Raw genomic sequence first — 21,126 nt, forward strand, 5'->3', positions numbered from 1 at the left:
TCCATCCCTCCCCCGCCCCACACTCCATTCCTCCCCCGCACCACACTCCATCCCTCCCCCGCCCCACACTCCATCCCTCGCCCACACTCCATCCCTCGCCTACACTCCATCCCTCGCCCACACTCCATCCCTCGCCCACACTCCATCCCTCGCACACACTCCATCCCTCGCCCTCTTGCCCTGTCTCTATCTCTCACACTGCCTCTATCTCTCACCCTCCCTCTATCTATCTTTCGCCCTCCCTCTATCTATCTATCGCCCTCACTATCCATCGCATCACCACAGCATCCCTCAGGGGCACCACAACATCACTATGCGCTACCAGAGCATCACTGAACGCCAAGCATCACTCATCGCCGCCACAACATCATTCAGAGCCACCACAGCATCAATCTGTGCAACCATTCAACAACAACTGATTCAAATATGTTCTATCAATGTTTCAAACTTTATTACAAATGTCACAATTTTTTTTTAATATTTCACTTCTGTTCTTGTATTTTCATCACAATAAAATACACTAAACATATTCTTCCAAAAAGTTATTTGCAAAAGTTTAAGCTATTGCCATTATAAATTACAATAACTTTTATTTAAGTATTAAATATTTCTTTAAATTCTTAAAATTTTTTATTTCGGCATGAATGCCATAAAAGAACAATGCATACTTTACATTACATTTCATTTGGTTAAAACATATCATTACATAAGAACATTAGTTAAAAAGGAAAGCAAAAATACAACCAAGTTGGGAGATAATTGAAGCGGAAACAATGCATTCACAAGTCAGAGAGTGGACCATCTTATTGATTTACAGCAATCAGTTCTATTACAATCGATGCCCCAATTTTTTCCTTAGGTAAAAAATAGAGAGTAAGAATCTACTAACACTAAATACTATTTGTTGAGATGTATTAGTTGTTAGGATTCTCAGAGCCTGTGAACATGACCTCAAGCCTAAAAGAAGGCAAATGGGTTTGATCCATCTTTTTCTTGCCTGAGTGTAACGAGGGCAGAAAAGGAGGATATGTTGCTCGTTTTCAATCTGGTTATGATTACACATAGGGCAATTTTCGTCCATTATCGAGGTTCCTACATCACGGTTCCTAGCCCAGCGAGCCAGGGTAGTTTTTATTAATAAGTTTCCATATCGAAACTTTAGGAATAAAGTTTTGGCAAGCGGGGGCTCTATTTCGTCCATAAAAGTCTCATACAAAGGTTCATCCTTAAAGTTTAGGAACTTTGAAACTAAGGTCCCGCTAGTTCTATTGCTAACAGTCCTGTTTAATATAAAGCTCCAAAAGGCCCTTTTTAGGATTAATTTGGGGTTGACAGGTAATTGCTCAGGGTTCTCCCAGAAATGTTTCAGCCCTATATTACTCAACCAGGTCTTGATATGCCTTAGCCATGGGATGTCAACCTGACTATCAAGTATCATAACTTCTTTTAGCCCGTCTCTGTAATCTTGAAGTTCAGGGACATGCCATAGTCTAACCCACAGCATCAAGGGTCGAATCAAAACTTGATGGTCGGTTCTTTTGAAGTTTAGGTCAAGTTCCAAGGGCACTAGTGGAGTGCCTCTCGGAACCCTTGCCAAACTTCGCATAAAGTTGTTATCTAGGACACTAAAAGTTTCCTTTGAGCCGGGACCCCATATTTCTGCCCCATAAAGGACTGATGATTGGACCTTAGATTTAAATAATTCCATCACTGGGGAAACTGCTTTACTTGTACTTAGACTTTGCTCCCTAAGAATTGGTTTAGCATTCTGGGCAAAGATTAATTTACTTTTATCCATTTGGGCTTTCCAGGTAAAGTTTGAATCCAGGGTCACCCCCAGATATAAAAAGTGGGGGACTGATTCCAACTTTTCACCATTTAATGTTAAACAGCCCTTATCTGGTTTTATGGGATTTAGAGCCATGTATTTGGTCTTCTTCACGTTGATTTCCAACCCCTTTTGGCTACAGTATTCATTAAAGGTATCTATTAATGTCTGCAAGCCATTTTTCGTTTGGGAAATCAAAATGGTATCATCAGCAAATAGTAGCGATGTCACCTTCTCACCGTTTAATTTAGGAGAATCGTTTTTGCATCTCTCTAAAAATGAGGGAATGTCATTTACAAATAGAGAGAATAGCGTGGAAGCCAGGACACAGCCCTGGCGGACTCCACGCTCAATGGGTATCTTCTGAGTTAGTTCCCCATTTGGGCCCCATCTGATTCTTGCAAAATTCCCTGCATGCAACTCCTTAATCTGAGTGACAAGATTGTTTGGTATGCCTGCTGCACTCAATGTTTTCCATAGGAGATTTCGAGGCACCAGATCGAATGCTGCCCTTAGATCGACAAAGGCAACATATAAATGGCACCTTTTAATCACCACGTACTTCCAATAGAGGCAGCAGAATCTGAAAATCTGATCTATTGTGCTGACTTTGGATCTAAATCCAGCTTGGAATTTAGTCAAGATTGCGTTTTCATCTAGCCAATTGCTCACGCGTAATAAGATATGTCGTGAGTAAATTTTCTGTAAGATGTCCATTAAACTTATTGGCCGATAGTTACAAGGGTCCATCCTATCTCCCTTTTTAAAAATTAAAACAATTTCCGCTCCCTTCCAACTCTCAGGAAATTCTAAGGTGCAAGAGAATATATTGCACAAGAAATTAATGTAGGGTGCCCATACTCCTAAGTCGTGCTTGTATAAGTCCCCCGGGATCTTGTCCAAGCCTGGAGCTTTTCCTGACTTAATTTGAGTTATTGCCAGCTCTGTTTCGCCTAAGGTAAAGACCAGCTGGTCTACCGGAGATTCGTTATTTGCCACATCCATATCCCTATTTGGGTCATCGTATTTTTTATATAGATTAGTAAAATGGGTGACCCAAGTTTGTTCGTCCAAGAAAACGTCCTTGGCCACCCTACCTACATGATTCCCGTTTGCGACCAGCCTCCAGAAAGCCACATTATCACGCGATCTGGTGGCTAGCAACAAGTCGGCCCATTTGTCTTCCTCCCATGCCATCTTTGAGGCCCTTTGAACAGATTTATATTTAATCCTTGCTTGTTTTACGTCTGATGGAAATTTGGTCTTGATTGCAATTAATAGTTCCCTCTTTGACTCTCTGCAGGATCTGTCATACCATGGTTTACCATGGGATAGATTCTGAATCTTCTGTTGGTTTTTTTGGGCATTTTAGTGACTAGTAATTGTAATTCATCAAAGAATTTTTGATGTATAGGCAGGAATGCAGTTTTTATTACGTCCTCACCCATTGCCGCTAAATAAGGTCCAAAAGTCCCAGCCAGAAGTGAATATATTTCACTAAGGATGTCACTATGGTCCAGTATGAGTGGCCATTTAAGAGATCTTCTGTTATTACTAATATGAATCTCTGGATTATTAGCGCCACTTCCCTCAATAGTACATTGCTTGACCATATTATTAAAAAGTAGGACATCTAACGTCAAAGTTAGGGGAAAGTGATCACTTTCATACCGTTCCATTACTTCAAAGTCCAGGAGGTTTGGCCAAAGAGGGATAGAAGCAATAACAAAATCTAAGTTGCTTTTGTAGTTATTCCTGGTGAATGTTGGTTTCTTAGAGCTATCGGACGGTAACCTTCCATTACAAGCCCTAAGAGAGTATTCTGTACATAAACTGATCAGTTGGAGACCCAAAGTTGAGCATTTAACCGGTTTAACATTCTCCAGAATAGGGATTTTGTTTGACTGGTCTTCCTCATCAAAGATTTCGCTAAGACCCAAAACTGGCTCAAAATTACAGTTTAAATCGCCAGCCAGGATGACGAGATCATGCCCGGAGTCCAATCTACTCAAGAAGCAATCTAATTTTGCAATAGTTGGCGATTCTCCAGAGGAGGGTAAGGGCCTATTATAGACGTTTACAAGGAATAGATTCATCCCGTTGCATACTGTAGCTTTTAAAGCCAAAATATCTACAGAGTTTGTGGGTATCTCCTCGATTTTTAACTTTAAATTTGTTTTCACCCATATCAGAAGTCCCCCTGACGCCCTTCCACTTCTAGAGGGTGTTGCGGCAATTCCATATGTCTTATAGCCCACCCTATGAGGCGTCTCCACTGCCCAGGTTTCCTGGAGGAAACAGAAGTCGAAAGACTATATAAAGTTTGCCCAATCTGGATCCCTCAGATTTTTTACAACTCCAGCTATATTCCAGCAAACCATTTTTATCGACTTCTTAGGGTTTGGTGGCCTCTCAACAACAGCCCTTGGCATCTCTTCGTGGGTAATGGGAAGTACAGATTGAATTACCAAGGGCGGTACTTCTACGGTTGAGATGTTACTTAGAATAGTTGTGGGTAATACCTGCTCTTCCAAAACTTTTACATCATGAATTACATTCATATTATGAAGTACAGTTTTACCCAAGCAGGGCGGCACAGTATTAGGCAGTACATCAGACTTATTTGCAATGCCCGCATCACCAAAAAACATTGTATCTATCCCCTCATCCCCCCGGAACGAATGGCATCAATCACAATCGTCTAAACCGCTAAAGATGTCAAACCTATTGAAGGTTTCTAAGGGGGTGAAGGGTTTTAGGTGATCCATCCTTCCATTCTGGGGATTGTGTCTTTTGGGCATTACATAATTCCATACCATAGAGTCTGGGGCTTCCACAGGGTAAGGTGCGTAACGCATATTGTTTGCATTCAGTGATGAAGAGGGATACGGAACATATTGGTTACTCCCAGAGTTCTGTACACTAAGATGATTACTTGGCTGGGGTTGAAGTGTGTGTTGTAAGGGATAGTACTGGGGCGGGTGATGCTGGGATGGAAACACCACTGACCTAGGGTAGAAATAAGTTAGGGGTTTAGGGATTATTGAATTATTGGAGCTTCCTATCTGCCAGTTCAGTATGAATTGGACAGCATTAGGGTCTCTAAAATTCACAACCACTACGTCACCTTCAATATCTTTGGGTCTGCCCCCTAACCATTGGAGACGACGGACATGGGTAATTTCGCCGTTAATGTGATTTGCAATTGGCCTGTAAATACTCAGCCAATGCATAATTTTATTTTTTAGTTGGGCAAAACCCTCCCTCTTATTGTGATCAAGCACAGGCACCCCTGTTAGAATTACCACGTAGGGTACGGCCTCTGGTGGAAGTTCAGGCAAGGGAGTCCTTCTAGGCTTCCCCCAGGTATGTCTGTTTCCCCCCACCTCCCTCGTCGGTTTCCCCAGAAGTGTATTAGAAGTGTTGCCATTGGTTTTATTTATAACATTTATAGATGGTTGGTCAACAATTTTTTGTTGTGGAGATTTAGGAGGTGGATGGTGTTGAACAGACGCTATCACCGTATTCCCCATAGGTTTTGCGGTCGATGCAGTTGTAGGGGGAATTGGTATATGATTTAGCATAGGTTTGGGCACTTGAGTGGAAGTTGGTGTGTTTTTTAATATAGTATTTGGGGTTTTATTACCTGCTTTATTTCGACCAAGGTCGATTACAACGTCCTTACTACCCAATGCATGCTCGATCTTACACAGACTACATTCCACTTCCATCAACCTCTCCAAAATACTTGCAGAGTAAGATTTAATTAAACTCTCTATATCAAGTAATGTCACAGAGCCCTTGATCTCAATTGGTACGTTCACAACCCCGCTGGTGTCCATACTGTCCTCCTTGTCTGTCAGCAAATTCGGCTGGGCTGAGGGTGAAGGTGGTGTAGGGATCCCCTCGGATTCTACTTGTGGAATACAAGATACCTTCATAGCATTGATTGTCTTTTTACCAAAGTCACGACAGCTCAACTTCGGTTGTAACGGGTCCCTCCTTTTCCGCTGTTTTTTGATAGGTGGTGGACCATAAGTTTGTTGAGAGGGCATCTGTTTTGTAGCCCTGTTACGGGGTATTATCACTGGCGGCAGAGCATCTCCCTTTAATATACATGGACTATTTGCTTGAAAGATAGAGGATGACCCATTCACATCTGGCTTAGTTGTCATGTTAGGTGTGAGTGCAACCACATTTACTTCCAAGGGCTGATTGTCTGGCAAATTAATCGACTCGCTGGATGTCATTTCAATAACAATGTCGATCAGCCCAGTAACGGGAGATAATGGTAATAGGACTGACCCATTTATCATACTTTCCACGGAGCGGCGTCGGTCCGCTCGCTTCTCCGCCAAAGTGATCTCCCTTGCAATGTCAGGGGATGATTTCGAAAAGTATTTGTCCAAGGTACCATTCAACAGCACACCCTGTTTGTCAGACATAGGCAGATCTATATTTGAAATAGACATTTACAAAGGGATGGCGAGGCAAGTATTCAAGACAGTAGAGCAATCAGTACCTGTAGGGCAAGGGGATATGCCCGGTACGGCCTCCTCGGTTCTCGGAGGGTCTCAGAGGGTCCGCCCTTAGTCCGGGCTTTGTCCCGGGATAGGTCCCGCACACGCGTCCCGCTAACGCGTTATAGCTCCTGGACTTATACGGGACGTTACGTAGGGGGCGGAGACACGGGAAGAGGCGGCAGGTGTGCTAGATGCTTCGCGCACAACCTGCTGGGCCTCGCAGTCCCGTCCTCCTGTGGCAGGCGCTCTCTCCCCCAACGTGTCTTCTGTACCGGGGCTCCAAACAGGCGACAAAACACAGCGTCCAACTCCCAATGCGAGCGGCTCCCGCGGAGCGGGGGCCGCGAGGAGTTTTCAGAGATCACAGAGCAGGGGGGCGGAGACACGGGAAGAGGCGGCAGGTGTGCTAGATTCTTCGCGCACAACCTGCTGGGCCTCGCAGTCCCGTCCTCCTGTGGCAGGCGCTCTCTCCCCCAACGTGTCTTCTGTACCGGGGCTCCAAACAGGCGACAAAACACAGCGTCCAACTCCCAATGCGAGCGGCCCCCGCGGAGCAAGGGCCGCGAGGAGTTTTCAGAGATCACAGAGCAGGGGGGCGGAGACACGGGAAGAGGCGGCAGGTGTGCTAGATGCTTCGCGCACAACCTGCTGGGCCTCGCAGTCCCGTCCTCCTGTGGCAGGCGCTCTCTCCCCCAACGTGTCTTCTGTACCGGGGCTCCAAACAGGCGACAAAACACAGCGTCCAACTCCCAATGCGAGCGGCCCCCGCGGAGCGGGGGCCGCGAGGAGTTTTCAGAGATCACAGAGCAGGGGGGCGGAGACACGGGAAGAGGCGGCAGGTGTGCTAGATGCTTCGCGCACAACCTGCTGGGCCTCGCAGTCCCGTCCTCCTGTGGCAGGCGCTCTCTCCCCCAACGTGTCTTCTGTACCGGGGCTCCAAACAGGCGACAAAACACAGCGTCCAACTCCCAATGCGAGCGGCCGCCGCGGAGCAAGGGCCGCGAGGAGTTTTCAGAGATCACAGAGCAGGGGGGCGGAGACACGGGAAGAGGCGGCAGGTGTGCTAGATGCTTCGCGCACAACCTGCTGGGCCTCGCAGTCCCGTCCTCCTGTGGCAGGCGCTCTCTCCCCCAACGTGTCTTCTGTACCGGGGCTCCAAACAGGCGACAAAACACAGCGTCCAACTCCCAATGCGAGCGGCAGAGATCACAGAGCAGGGGGGCGGAGACACGGGAAGAGGCGGCAGGTGTGCTAGATGCTTCGCGCACAACCTGCTGGGCCTCGCAGTCCCGTCCTCCTGTGGCAGGCGCTCTCTCCCCCAACGTGTCTTCTGTACCGGGGCTCCAAACAGGCGACAAAACACAGCGTCCAACTCCCAATGCGAGCGGCTCCCGCGGAGCGGGGGCCGCGAGGAGTTTTCAGAGATCACAGAGCAGGGGGGCGGAGACACGGGAAGAGGCGGCAGGTGTGCTAGATGCTTCGCGCACAACCTGCTGGGCCTCGCAGTCCCGTCCTCCTGTGGCAGGCGCTCTCTCCCCCAACGTGTCTTCTGTACCGGGGCTCCAAACAGGCGACAAAACACAGCGTCCAACTCCCAATGCGAGCGGCTCCCGCGGAGCGGGGGCCGCGAGGAGTTTTCAGAGATCACAGAGCAGGGGGGCGGAGACACGGGAAGAGGCGGCAGGTGTGCTAGATGCTTCGCGCACAACCTGCTGGGCCTCACAGTCCCGTCCTCCTGTGGCAGGCGCTCTCTCCCCCAACGTGTCTTCTGTACCGGGGCTCCAAACAGGCGACAAAATACAGCGCCCAACTCCCAATGCGAGCGGCCATTGTTATTTTTAATATTAATACATCTAAGTCATGTAAATACAACACATATTGCATTACAAATGCTATAGGTGTCACGTTTGCAAAAGTTAACACTATTGGCATTGTAAATGATAAAGTTATTAATTTTGCTATTTTCAAAACAAAAACATAAATAAAAAATGTGTCATTTACAATACTAATACCTCTAACTTTACTAATGCGAGCCCTATTGCATTGCAAATGCTTGTTTCTTTGCAGGACACATGGACTAGGTCTCTGCATCTTGTAATTGTGGCAACATTTTTCTCAAGGCGACGGATGCCAATCAAATCGATCTGGGTTTGCGACCTAAAAGAAAGTTGATGGGAACAAATACTTTCTCCTCCAATCAGATATTCATTTTTTGGGGGTATGTGGAGGCCCATGAAACAGTTTGTGGCACTCCATGAATTAACGGTCCACATATCTCTAAAATTGAACCTCTTCATGCACAGATAAAAACAATTTTTAAATGAGAAATTAAAAAAAACTACTTACAGATGTACATCTAGCTAAGTAAAAGCATTTACTAGGGACAAGTACTAGTTTGATGCCAAGTTTGGTGTAATTCTTTTCAGCTGTTTTTTTGTAACGAGGACCAAAGAATCCAATGGAAGACCTTTCCTTTTTATTTGGCACCCTATTTGACAAGAATGTCTGACAAAATATCGACATTCACAATATCGACGTACAAAAATATCGGAGCAAAAATATCGAAATCAAATATATCGGCTTCCTATACTTAACTAGATATATACACAAATATCGATTTTTTAATATCGATATACAAAAACATCGTTTACTTTTATATCGACTACATTAACATCGGAAAACAAAAATATCGCTATCTACAAAAAATAATGACATTAACTATAATATCGACATCAAAAATATCGTGCACTTCAATATCGGATTATCAGCTATATCGACTTTTTATATGCATCTGTTTGCATAATTAATTAAATACCCCTTTACCCAAAAACCCAAAACTGACCCTGAACCCTAAAAATACCCCTTTACCCAAAAACTGAAAACTGACCCTGAACCCAAAAAATACCCCTTTACCCAAAAACTGAAAACTGACCCTGAACCCTAAAAATACCCCTTTACCCAAAAACCCAAAACTGACCCTGAACCCTAAAAATACCCCTTTACCCAAAAACTGAAAACTGACCCTGAACCCAAAAAATACCCCTTTACCCAAGAACTGAAAACTGACCCTGAACCCTAAAAATACCCCTTTACCCAAAAACCCAAAACTGACCCTGAACCCTAAAATACCCCTTTACCCAAAAACTGAAAACTGACCCTGAACCCAAAAAATACCCCTTTACCCAAAAACCCAAAACTGACCCTGAACCCTAAAAATACCCCTTTACCCAAAAACTGAAAACTGACCCTGAACCCAAAAAATACCCCTTTACCCAAAAACTGAAAACTGACCCTGAACCCAAAAAATACCCCTTTACCCAAAAACTGAAAACTGACCCTGAACCCTAAAAATACCCCTTTACCCAAAAACCCAAAACTGACCCTGAACCCTAAAAATACCCCTTTACCCAAAAACTGAAAACTGACCCTGAACCCAAAAAATACCCCTTTACCCAAAAACTGAAAACTGACCCTGAACCCTAAAAATACCCCTTTACCCAAAAACCCAAAACTGATCCTGAACCCTAAAAATACCCCTTTACCCAAAAACTGAAAACTGACCCAGAACCCAAAAAATACCCATTTACCCAAAAACTGAAAACTGACCCTGAACCCTAAAAATACCCCTTTACCCAAAAACCCAAAACTGACCCTGAACCCTAAAAATACCCCTTTACCCAAAAACTGAAAACTGACCCTGAACCCAAAAAATACCCCTTTACCCAAAAACCCAAAACTGACCCTGAACCCTAAAAATACCCCTTTACCCAAAAACTGAAAACTGACCCTGAACCCAAAAAATACCCCTTTACCCAAAAACTGAAAACTGACCCTGAACCCTAAAAATACCCCTTTACCCAAAAACCCAAAACTGACCCTGAACCCTAAAAATACCCCTTTACCCAAAAACTGAAAACTGACCCTGAACCCAAAAAATACCCCTTTACCCAAAAAGTGAAAACTGACCCTGAACTCTAACAATACTCCTTTACCCAAAAATAATTATTATTATGTAATTACAAATTAATTATTAATTAACAATAACAATAAAGTAAATATATTAGCACATTAGCTGTAAATAAATAAATTTAATTATTAATATTATTTTTCCAAATTAATTTACAATAAGTAAAAAATATATATTTAACTAAATGAAGCTAAATAATATAATTAACTAAATAATATTAATTAATTACCAATTAATTATTATTATTTAATTACCAATTATTTATTTAAAATTATGTCCAAAATTATAATTAGTAATTAAATAATTAATATTCATTAATTACCAATTAATTATTATATAAAATAATGTACAAAATTATATTAATTAATTAACTAATTAATATTAATTATTTACCAATTAATTATTAATAATTTTTTTTTACAAACATATATTAATTTATTAATTATTTTTAAATTACTTCCCACCCTTATCCCCTATAAACCCAATAACCCGCTCCTAAAACTTGATATCTATTATTATTTATTAATATTATTAATTTAAATATTATTTTAAAATTTATCATTTTTTTCATATTTTTTATTATTTTATGTATTTTTACATACATTTTAATACACTCCCCACCCTTATCCCCTATAAACCCAATTACCCGCTCCTAAAACTAGATATGTTTTTTTAAAATATTTTTTTATTAAATATATTTTAATTTTTTAATATAGACCTTTTTATCAATTTTTTATGTACAATTATTATATTTTTTCCTATACTATTTATTTTTTCCATTACTACACGATATTTTGTAATGTCGATATTTTGTCATACGATATTATTATTATCGATATTTATACTTACTTACCTATTACGATATTTTTGTATCCGATATTTTTGCTTCCCAATATTTTTTACCTTCGATATTTTAACTTCGATATTTTGTCTTTACGATATTTTATTTTCGATATTTTGTCTGAGTACCATTTGACAAATCTACACGAAATTTGCCATGAAAACCCCAAAATGGCTGAACATTTTCATGGATTTTTTTTTGAAAATGTGTTGCACTTTGCCAAATTGTTTATTTATTTATTTATTTATGGTATTTGTAAAGCGCTCTGCAACCCTACGGGCATCCTGGAGCTGTGTACATATGGCTGAAAAAACACTGTGCATCAGAGGTGGGATAGTAGCATTAGATTCTGGTAGATTAGATTTTCGGGAAGAGCCATGTTTTTACCTTTTTTCGAAAGGCCATCAGTTAATTTGTTTTTCTGATGTCAATAGGTAGACTATTCCACAGATGAGCTGCAGCTATGCTAAAGGCTCTGCCGCCAAAGGTGGCTTTCTTGATCCTGGGTATACTTATGAAATTTGAAAAAGAGGATTGAAGAGACCGGGTAGGTTCATACCATTTAAATTTGTTTTGAAGTGGTCGGGGGCCTAGCCCATGCACTGCCCTAAAGACAATGCATAGGGATTTAAAGCAGATCCTCTGGTGTATAGGCAGCCAGTGTAGGTCCGCCAGAGCGAGGGTGGTAGAGGATCTTCGCTCTCGAGAAAGTGCCAGTTTTGCTGCAGCCGCCTGGATACTCTGAAGTCTGGAAATCAGGTAGGCAGGGGATTCCAGTAATAGAGCATTACAGTAGTCCAGGCGGCTGAGAATGGTGCTCCTAACTATAGTGGCTCTAAGCTGTGAAGGTAAAAGGGGTAGTAGCTTTCGCAGTCCTCGCATTAGAGCAAAACAGCTACTAACCTGCTTGTTAACATTGGTCTCTAAGCTTAGACTGTTATTAAAAGTGACTCCGAGGTTCCTCACTGATTTCACTGGGGTTAGTGAGTCCCCTAACTCCAGAGGCCAGAAATCTGTGGGTAGACTTCTGGGAATTCTACCTACCGTGCAGTGCATTATTTCAGTCTTGTCGCTGTTAAATTGTAGTGAATTCTAATTTAACCAGAGTGTCATTTCCAACATGCAGGTGTGGAAGGTCTCAAGTGAGTCTGCCTGGGCACCATCAAGAGAAATCATCAGCTGCGTGTCGTTCGCATAGTTGATCACGCTAATGCCGTGAGCCTTGATGATGCTCATCAGGGGTTGCATATATATGTTGAAGAGTATTGGACTAATTGCGGACCCCTGTGGGACCCCATGTGGAACTTTGACAAACTCTGACTGATATGGAGGGATAGCTACTGCCTACCATCTGTCCATCAGGTAGGAGCGAAACCAGTCAAGCACAGCTCCCCCGACTCCAATGTTTCTCAGTCTTGTCAGTAGAATGTCGTGACTCACCGTATCGAATGCGGCGGACAGGTCCAGCAAAATTAAGATTGCTGATTCTCCCCTGTCCGCCCTCATTCGTAGGTCGTCCAGAACTGTCAGAAGGCCTGACTCAGTTCCGTGAGCTGGTCTGAAGCCAAATTGCTCCTCTTCCAGGATGTTGTTAGTTTCTAGGAAGAGGGCTAATGATCTGCTGACCCACCGCTCTATGTTCTTTATAGGGTATGGCAGGAGCGATATAGGTTGGTAGTTTTTTTGGCAATTCGGGTCCAGATTTGGTTTCTTTAATAGTGGGGTGACAACCGCCAATTTCCAGTCTTTTGATACGGTGCCTGTGTGGAGAGATTGATTGCACAGCTGATGCAGAACTGGGAGGAGTTCATCCTCGAACTCCTTTACTATTTTGTGAGGTAGAGGGTCCAAAGGGGATCCTGATGTCGTGTTAAGGGCTATTCTTTTGAATTCTTGCTCTGTAGGGGTCGCAAAATTTTCAAAGATGGCCTTTGGAGAGGGACATCTTACATTTTCTACATTCTTCTCCCTGTTCTCTGGATTGCTATTATCCTGCACCGGAGGAATAGAAACACCTTTCATTCCCTCAATAATTTTAATGATTTTCTCCTGAAAGAATAATGCTAAACCGTCACATAGTTCTTGTGAGGGCTTGATTTGGCTGTTAGCACAAGCAGGATGGGATAGCTCTCTGATTATCCTGAAGGTGTCACGAGACTTATTAGAACTATTTAATATTAGGTCTGCGAAGTGGCTTGCTTTGGCTATAGTGATTTCTTTCTTATATTGTACAATTGTAAGCCTCCATATCAGTTTCTCCTGTTCCGAATAATTTTTCCTCCAAAGCTTCTCCGCCTTTTTACAGGCACTTTTTAGTTCTTTCAGTTTATCCGTATACCAGGGCACGGAGGGTTTTCCTCTTTTCCTGATTGTTTTCAGAGGTACAGTCTCATCAAGTTTCTTTGTTATCTCTTTACATAATGAAAGATAGTTAGTATTGACATCGCTCTCTGAATTGAACGAGATTAGCAAAACAAAAATACCTTTTCAATAGGAACTCTGACCTAACAATAGCACTTGTACGATTGTCCCCTGTGTGATTGATTTTACAGAGGTGCCGTTGTGCCTGTGTAGTTAAGGTTAACCCCTCCTGCCATTAGAAATCTGCATATTTGTGTCCTTAATGACCTTGGTCCTCACCTGGACCAATCGGCACCAAACTTGGAAAAAAACAACAAAGGAGGAAATCTTACTGCAAACAAAATGCTGTCCCCTTTGCTGAAACGGTTCAAAAGTTATAGGACGGAGATTCATAAAATAGTTTGTCATGTGCCTGTCAATCAATCAGGTACTTGTATAGCACGGCTTATCACACAAGGGTATCCAGGCGCTGGCTTGTGGTATTGCTATGCTCTGTTCAGTGCTTGTGACTATGTTTGTCACGGATCATAGAACTAGAAGCTTGGCGATGTCATGAGGTTGGGAGGTTGCAGAGACAGTTGAGAAGCTGGGGGCCCGATGTAGGTAGGCATTTACCGGTCGGTAACGGCCGAATTCAGCCGTTACCGACCGGTAAATGCCTTTTCCAATGTAGGGGGCATGTATTTACAGAATCGGTATTTTTACCGAATCTGTATTTACCGAATCGGTAAAATTACCGAATTGGTAAATACAGACTCGGTAAAAATACCGAATCTGTAAATGCAGATGTAGGTGGCGCTTTCAACAGTGCCACAGGCCCCTAAGAATTCGTTATTTACCATGTAATACTATTGCATGGTAAATACCGAATTCAGGTGTACATGCACATCTGTGCATGTACACCTATGCCATGTGACACACAGACATGCCCTTAGGGCATGTATGTGTACCACATGGCACACAAGCCTGACATTGGGGTGCTACAGGGTGTCAAAGTGACACCCCGTTCCCCCTGCCAGGATTCGGTATTTACCGAATCGGTAAATACCAAATCGGTATTTCCCATTGATTCCTATGGGCTACAAGGCCCATAAGAATCAATGGGAAATACCGATTCGGTATTTACCGATTCGGTAAATACCGAATCGTACAGATTCGGTAATTTTAAAAGAAAAATTACCTACATCTGTCTACTTCCAATTTACCGACTCTTAAATACCGAATCGGTATGATTCGGTATTTAAGAATCGGTAATCTGGGATTACCTACATCGGGCCCTGGGTGAGGGCTGTTGGGTCTGCGCTGCTTCCAGGAGGGCTTGATAATGTACCATGGCCAATAAAGTTCCTACCTTACATCTGAGTCTTGTGAACCTATTAGGTATTCAGTTGAAAAGCCAGGTTTTAACTTTCTTCCTGAAGTCTGTCAGAGTGGGTGATGTTGGGAGGTGGAGTGGGAGGGCGTTTGGGGACTTTGTGGTAAGGTGGGAGAAGGAGCATCTTCCTGAGTGGCAGCAGATGCGTGGGATCTGTGCAAGGTCAAGGTGGGTGAAGCGTATGTTTCTGGATGGTTGAGGGAAGTTCAGGCAGTGGTTCATGTATGCAGGTCCCGCATCTTGGAAGGCTTTGTATGTGTGGTTCAGTAGCTTAAAATGCCATCTTTTCTGGATGGGGAGCCAGTGGTGGTTCCTCAGGTGCTGGGTGATGTGGGTCCTTTTTGGCAGGTTGAGGATCAGTCTGGCTGCTACTTTCTGTACTGTCTGGAGTCTTCTCATGAGTTTGCTGGTGGTGACTGCATAGAGTGCGTTGTCATAGTCAAGACGGCTGGTGATGAGGTCCTGCGTCACTGTTTCTGGTGCTGATGGGGAGCCATTTGAAGCTCCGCTTCTGTGGAGAATCGGGAGTGTGTGGAAACAGGCTGAGGAGATGTATGTGGTTTCAAGGAGAGTTTGTTGTCTGGGATGATGCAGAGGTTCCAAGCATGGTCTTTCGGTGTGGGTCATAGTTCCGATGGTGTGATCTTTAGTTGGAGAAGTGATATGGGAATTTATGCAATGGTTGACAGTATTAATAGATGAACTACATGAAAGTAGGTACTGTTAGGTTGCAGGGATATGACTCTTAAAGGAGATGTTGTGATGTTTGAAATGGAGTGTAGGAAATTTCTGTAGTTACAATAATAGAGATTAAGGTAAACATGCATGAGGCTTGGAATATGCTGTGTTCATAGAGAAGAGGTGTGCCGAGTATGGAAAAGAGGGAGAGAGTCATTATTAAGAAAAAGGAGAGTTGGCAGTCTGAGGTCTAAATGAAAGTCAGGTTGTTTCATGCAGAGATTTTAGGAATCTTGTGTAGACGTCACCCATGAACTTGTACTCCCATCAGGCACCAAAGAATGGCTGCATCTGATTTAAATTGTTCCACTTCCGGTCTCGCCAAACAAGATCACAGAAAACCTTACCTTTTCATTTAGATATCACCTTGCTAGGACCATGAACTCAATGGTGTCTGGAGTGATCTTACTTCCCTGTTGGACGGGAAAAATTCAGAACAACAAGGCCAGAGCCATGAGTTCCGGAAGCCCGCAAGCGTAACCACGCTTGCCCGAACGACTTTGCCTTAACCACACACATGCGTGGTTAAGGCAAAGGTGCTCTAGTGTAAGAGGAGCATCAGGAAGTGGACATGGACAGGTAAGTGGGGCTGGGGTCAGGTCTGGGGGGGTTGTGGTGGGTTTCAGAGGTAGTTGTGATTCGAGATAGTTTTATGGGGTGGTGGGGGTTTGGGGTAGTTTTATGTGGTGGTGGGGGTTCTGGGTAGTGTTTTTAAGGGATGGTGGGGTTTCGGGGTAGTTTTGTTGGGTTCAGGGGGTTCTGGGTAGTTTTTAGGGATGGTGGGTGTTTGGGGTAGTTTTCAGGGGTGGTGGGGGCTCGGGTAGTTTTTAGGGGTGGTGGGGGCTCAGGGTAAGTTTTAGGAGTGGTGGGAGCTCTGGGTAGTTTTTATGGGTGGGTGGTTCAGGTAGTTTTTAGGAGTGGGGATTCAGGGGAGTTTTCAGGGGTGGAGGGGGTTTGGGGTAGTTTTCAGGGGTGGTTGGGATTCGGGGTAGTTTTTAGGGGTGGGGGTTCGGGTTGATTTTATGGGTGGGGTTGTTTTTAGGGGTGGGGGTTTGGGATAGTTTTCAGTGGTGGCGGGGGTTTGGGGTAGTTTTTAGGGGTGGGGGTTCGGGTTGATTTTATGGGTGGGGTTGTTTTTAGGGGTGGGGGTTTGGGATAGTTTTCAGTGGTGGCGGGGGTTTGGGGTAGTTTTCAGGGGTGGGGGTTCGGGGTTGTTTTTAGGGGTGGGGTGTTTGGTAGTTATTAGGGGTGGGGGTTTGGGGTCGTTTTTAGGGGTGGGGTTTCGGGGTCGTTTTTAGGGGTGGGGCTCGGGGTAGTTTTCAGGGGGTTCTGTTTATTTTTTAGGGTTTGTTTTTAGGGCTCAGGGAGGGGGATAGGGTAGTTTTTAGGGATTCGGGTAGGGTGGTTAATTTTTAGGGGGAGGGGGAGGGGCAGGGGGAGAGGGATGGTAACCTTAGCCACGCATACCCCTTCACCATGCATGCCATTATCACAAAAAATTGTGGTAAAGGCATGCGTGGTAAAGCAATGTGTGATTAAGACGCGGTCGTTATAGAGACCTTATTGTTTAGATATGCGGGGTTGAGGAACTCGTTGTTCCGTCATACAATCCACATGTCCCTTCAAAAACCCTCATCAAAATTTCACTTTGTTAGGACCGCAGTTGCATAAGAAGTGGTCTTCCTTTCCAGTCCGACATGCCCCTCCCCAAGTCCAGCAGTCCCCGAATGGCTATTAGTCTGTTTATGCAAAATTCTGGGTATTGATTTCAGATATCACATCAGGTGAAACCAATTACAGACTCAGCACTCAGCTAGAGGAACCATCACACGTGATCCGGCATCAGACATACAATCTAAAAACTTGGGTTAAACTTATCTGACATTTTTAAAACCCAAGGCAGAATGTGCCATCTCTTAAGGTACATCAGCCAATAGGCTTCAGCTTTAGGGATCATGCTTCAACCAACCATGCCTACTTTATTCATGTAATACTAGCTAGTAGTTTCTTTAGCCGGGGTTAATAGCACCTCCCATGGGGATGGCACTGTTCTCATCGGGTAATGCAGTCTCAGTTTACTTGGCACATGCAGTGGCCCCTGCAGTCACTTCTTGAAGGCCTGGGATACAATGCTTCCCGTCAGGCCACGAAAGATATACTGTTATACTGGGTCTGCGTGAGTTTGTGCACTTGAAAAGGTATCTGGACAGTGCAGGAGGACCACAGACACCACTCCAGAAGTGTGTCTGTAGGTCTCCGAACCCTAATGATGCTTTGACTTAGTGTCATGATTATATGATACAGCAGTGTTAATGATTGTCAAGTTAGAGGAAATTATAAGTCTAAATGGTGTTTCTTAAAGTCTAAATGGTGTTTCTTAAATGCCTTCCACAGTTGGCAAGCTAGATATGAGTCTGTTCAGGATCGGAGGAAAGTTGGCGTGCTTGAATCTTGCGGGAAGCGAGAATTTGAATACGGGGTCATGTTGGATTGTGATCATTTAAAAGGGGAGTAAAGCCAGACTCTTGTCACTTCCTAAAGCTGTTCATGTTTGACAGTCCTTGGAAGTTCATCATGGAGCCTGTCACCAGTGTCTTGCGATAGGAGTGTTGGACTGAAAATTTGACTCCCAAATTTTTGCACTATCTTGTCCGCTCTGATCGTTCTGACCATCATTGCCATTTTCAAGGCCTTCTATATTTGTACCTATCTGTGTGCGCTATTTTTGATCGCATAGTTGGATTTTTTTAGGCACATTCCTATATTGGACTTTGCATCTCTCCTGTTCTAATCGCTGGCATTTGTGACAATCGCTGTAATTTTCTGAATTAGCAATACGGGAACTCATTTTGAACTTAAGTGCATTAAACTCTTTAGAAAGTCATATGCAAAAAGGACACTGCAAGAATTTTCAAAAGTACAAATAATAGTCATTGTTTCATACATTTCAAGTGAGAGATTTGAACTAAGTTTTGGCGAAGAAAGGCCTGAGTTAGAGGGCATGTTACTGGAGATAATTAGGTTTGAAGGATTGTATTTGATATAAACGTTACAAGGTCCTTTTCTAATCTGGTATTGTTGCATTGGAGACTTCCATAAGCAGTTCCGAAGTAAGTGTGACGGCCTCTCATCAGTGAAGTTGTTTTAGTATTTGATCTGGATCTCAGTTCTTTCCAGTATGGACTTGTTTGATCTCCCTCACCTGGAGCTTGAGACCGCCTTCGTGGTAACATCCAAGCAAGGTTGGATGGGGTCGCCCATGATGAAGCATGCCACAATTATGTGGGTGAGGCTTTTCTGTCCATTGTTCTGATATGATCCCACTGGGATAAAGGGACTCCTCTAGTTGAGATAGGGTTATCTCTGCTACCACATTCCTGATGTATACATATTTGGGTTTGGAGGACATATGGTGGTATTATTCCTCTGCCTCTATTATTGTGCTAGAGGTTAGTTCATTACAACACACATGGCCCCAAGAGAGAGAAGGCCATAAGACAACCACCTCTAAGCAATAATCCTTCGTCTGCGACGGGCAGTTCATCATGCACTTTATTTGATGCCTGGCCCCTTTTGTGCACTGAGACTGAGACTGACCTTGAAGCAACATTCAAAGACTGCAACCTTGGACTGCCTTATGTTCTTTCCTCTCTTCACTCCTTCTGTGCTCTTCCTCCTTGCAGATGGCAGAAGAGTGCATAGACAAACAAAATAACAGATAACATGTTATGTGAAAATAGTAATGGCAATTTCTTGTTCGCTTGTTGTTTTAAGGACACACTTTTCTGACTATAGCAAAGGCAGCAGGACACTTTTCATTGTGTTACTTGCTGACTGTTAATTAACTGTCCCTTCTCGCTTCCTTTGTGTGATCTTCAGGTCTCTGCAGCTGTAGTACCTTAGACACTGTCTATCAAGAATTCATTCAATCTGGAGGGGAAATTATGACTAAGGTTTATGGTTTAGAGGTTGTTGACTGTGCCCTTTCACGTGAGAGGTAGTCAAGGAGTCACTCCCCACCATTTAATGCTGGAACGATTGTCTGATAGTCACACATATATGCTTTTAAATGGAAGAAATGCAATGTAGATATATTAGTCTACTCTCCGTAAATGCTTTTTTTGGAGTAGATGTATGACTATGGGAGTGTCCTTTATAATTATGAGTGAACAAGAGATCGCTTTGTCCTCAGTATATGTTGAGCCTCGCTACGATGTCGGGTGGACTTGCGTCCACCCGACACCATAGCAGACTGGAACTGCCCGACCATAGGTCGGCGGTTCCGACCGCACAATTTGGATGCGATAGCCCTATGGGCGGTCGACAAACATCCATTTTACAATGACAGCTTGTGCAGAGGGTGGAAAAGGTCTATAGTTCAAGCTGCCTTTGTAAAATGGATGTTTTTAAACAGGCACCACACAGTGCAGGGATGTTTAGAGTGGCACCATAGGTGCCCCCCAGTCCTCATAGCAGAGGCTGCAAAGTCACTTTCCGGCAGCCTTTCCGTGTCGGAAAGGCCATCATGGAAAGGCTGTCGGAAAGTGACATCATAATCCGATGGGCTCCCTGAGCAGTTTCATAAAGCTTTATTCGGAACATAGAAAAAACATGTCCATAAAAGCACAAATGATTTCATATGCATACATTTCATAGTTTTTAAAATAAAAATAACAAAAAGCACATAATACATTTGTTATCCAGTGCGGGATGGAATAAATAATTAAAATAGTTAAAAACACATGCTTTTCCTGGCACTTATGGCCTTAAGTAGAAAGGTTGCCGTAAAAAAGCAAATGTCCGGATGATGCAAATTAAAAAGCAGTTTCATCGGGTCAGTTATTGTTCTTACTCCAAATCTTTTTAAGATGGGCTTAAGGAAGATTTTCCGTAATTCGCTATACAGTTGGCAAGACAAGAGAAAGTGCATAGTGCTCTGTTCTGTGTTATTATCGCAGGCACAGGGACCAGTAGGGCGTATTTTTACATTTGGGCACGCAACCAGATAATGTACAGTTCCCATCCTCAGTCTGGTTAGCACAAACTGGTGCGAGACTCTGGTCACCTGTGTCAAATATGGATGAAATCCACTAAACTCATTCATGCTATTGTACAGCTTACAGGTAGATAGATTTAATTCTTCCAAAGCACGCTTCTCCGTACAAAAGTTCAGAAATATAGTTTTCAGATTTGACTTGGAGATATCAGAGGCACAATACCGATCGTCGATCACATTTAATCCTAAAACATTTTGGAAATTATCGATATTGTATTTGATCCAAGGGATCATCAGGTGCTGGTCCAAAGAAAGGCAATCCTCAATAATAGCTCTATTCAATGAGGTGCCTTCGTTCAGCCAAACAGAGCGCCACAATAATAGGGGTCTTAACATAATTAGATCATTCAAAAAATGAATCCCTGTTTCCTTATGAACCAAGATGTTGGAGGTAGATTTGGGTAAGCACAGGAGCCTTTTCAAGAAATTATTCTCCT

The sequence above is a fragment of the Lissotriton helveticus genome, chromosome 3_1 (genome assembly GCF_964261635.1).
Source record: "Lissotriton helveticus chromosome 3_1, aLisHel1.1, whole genome shotgun sequence".
Classification (NCBI taxonomy): domain Eukaryota; kingdom Metazoa; phylum Chordata; class Amphibia; order Caudata; family Salamandridae; genus Lissotriton; species Lissotriton helveticus.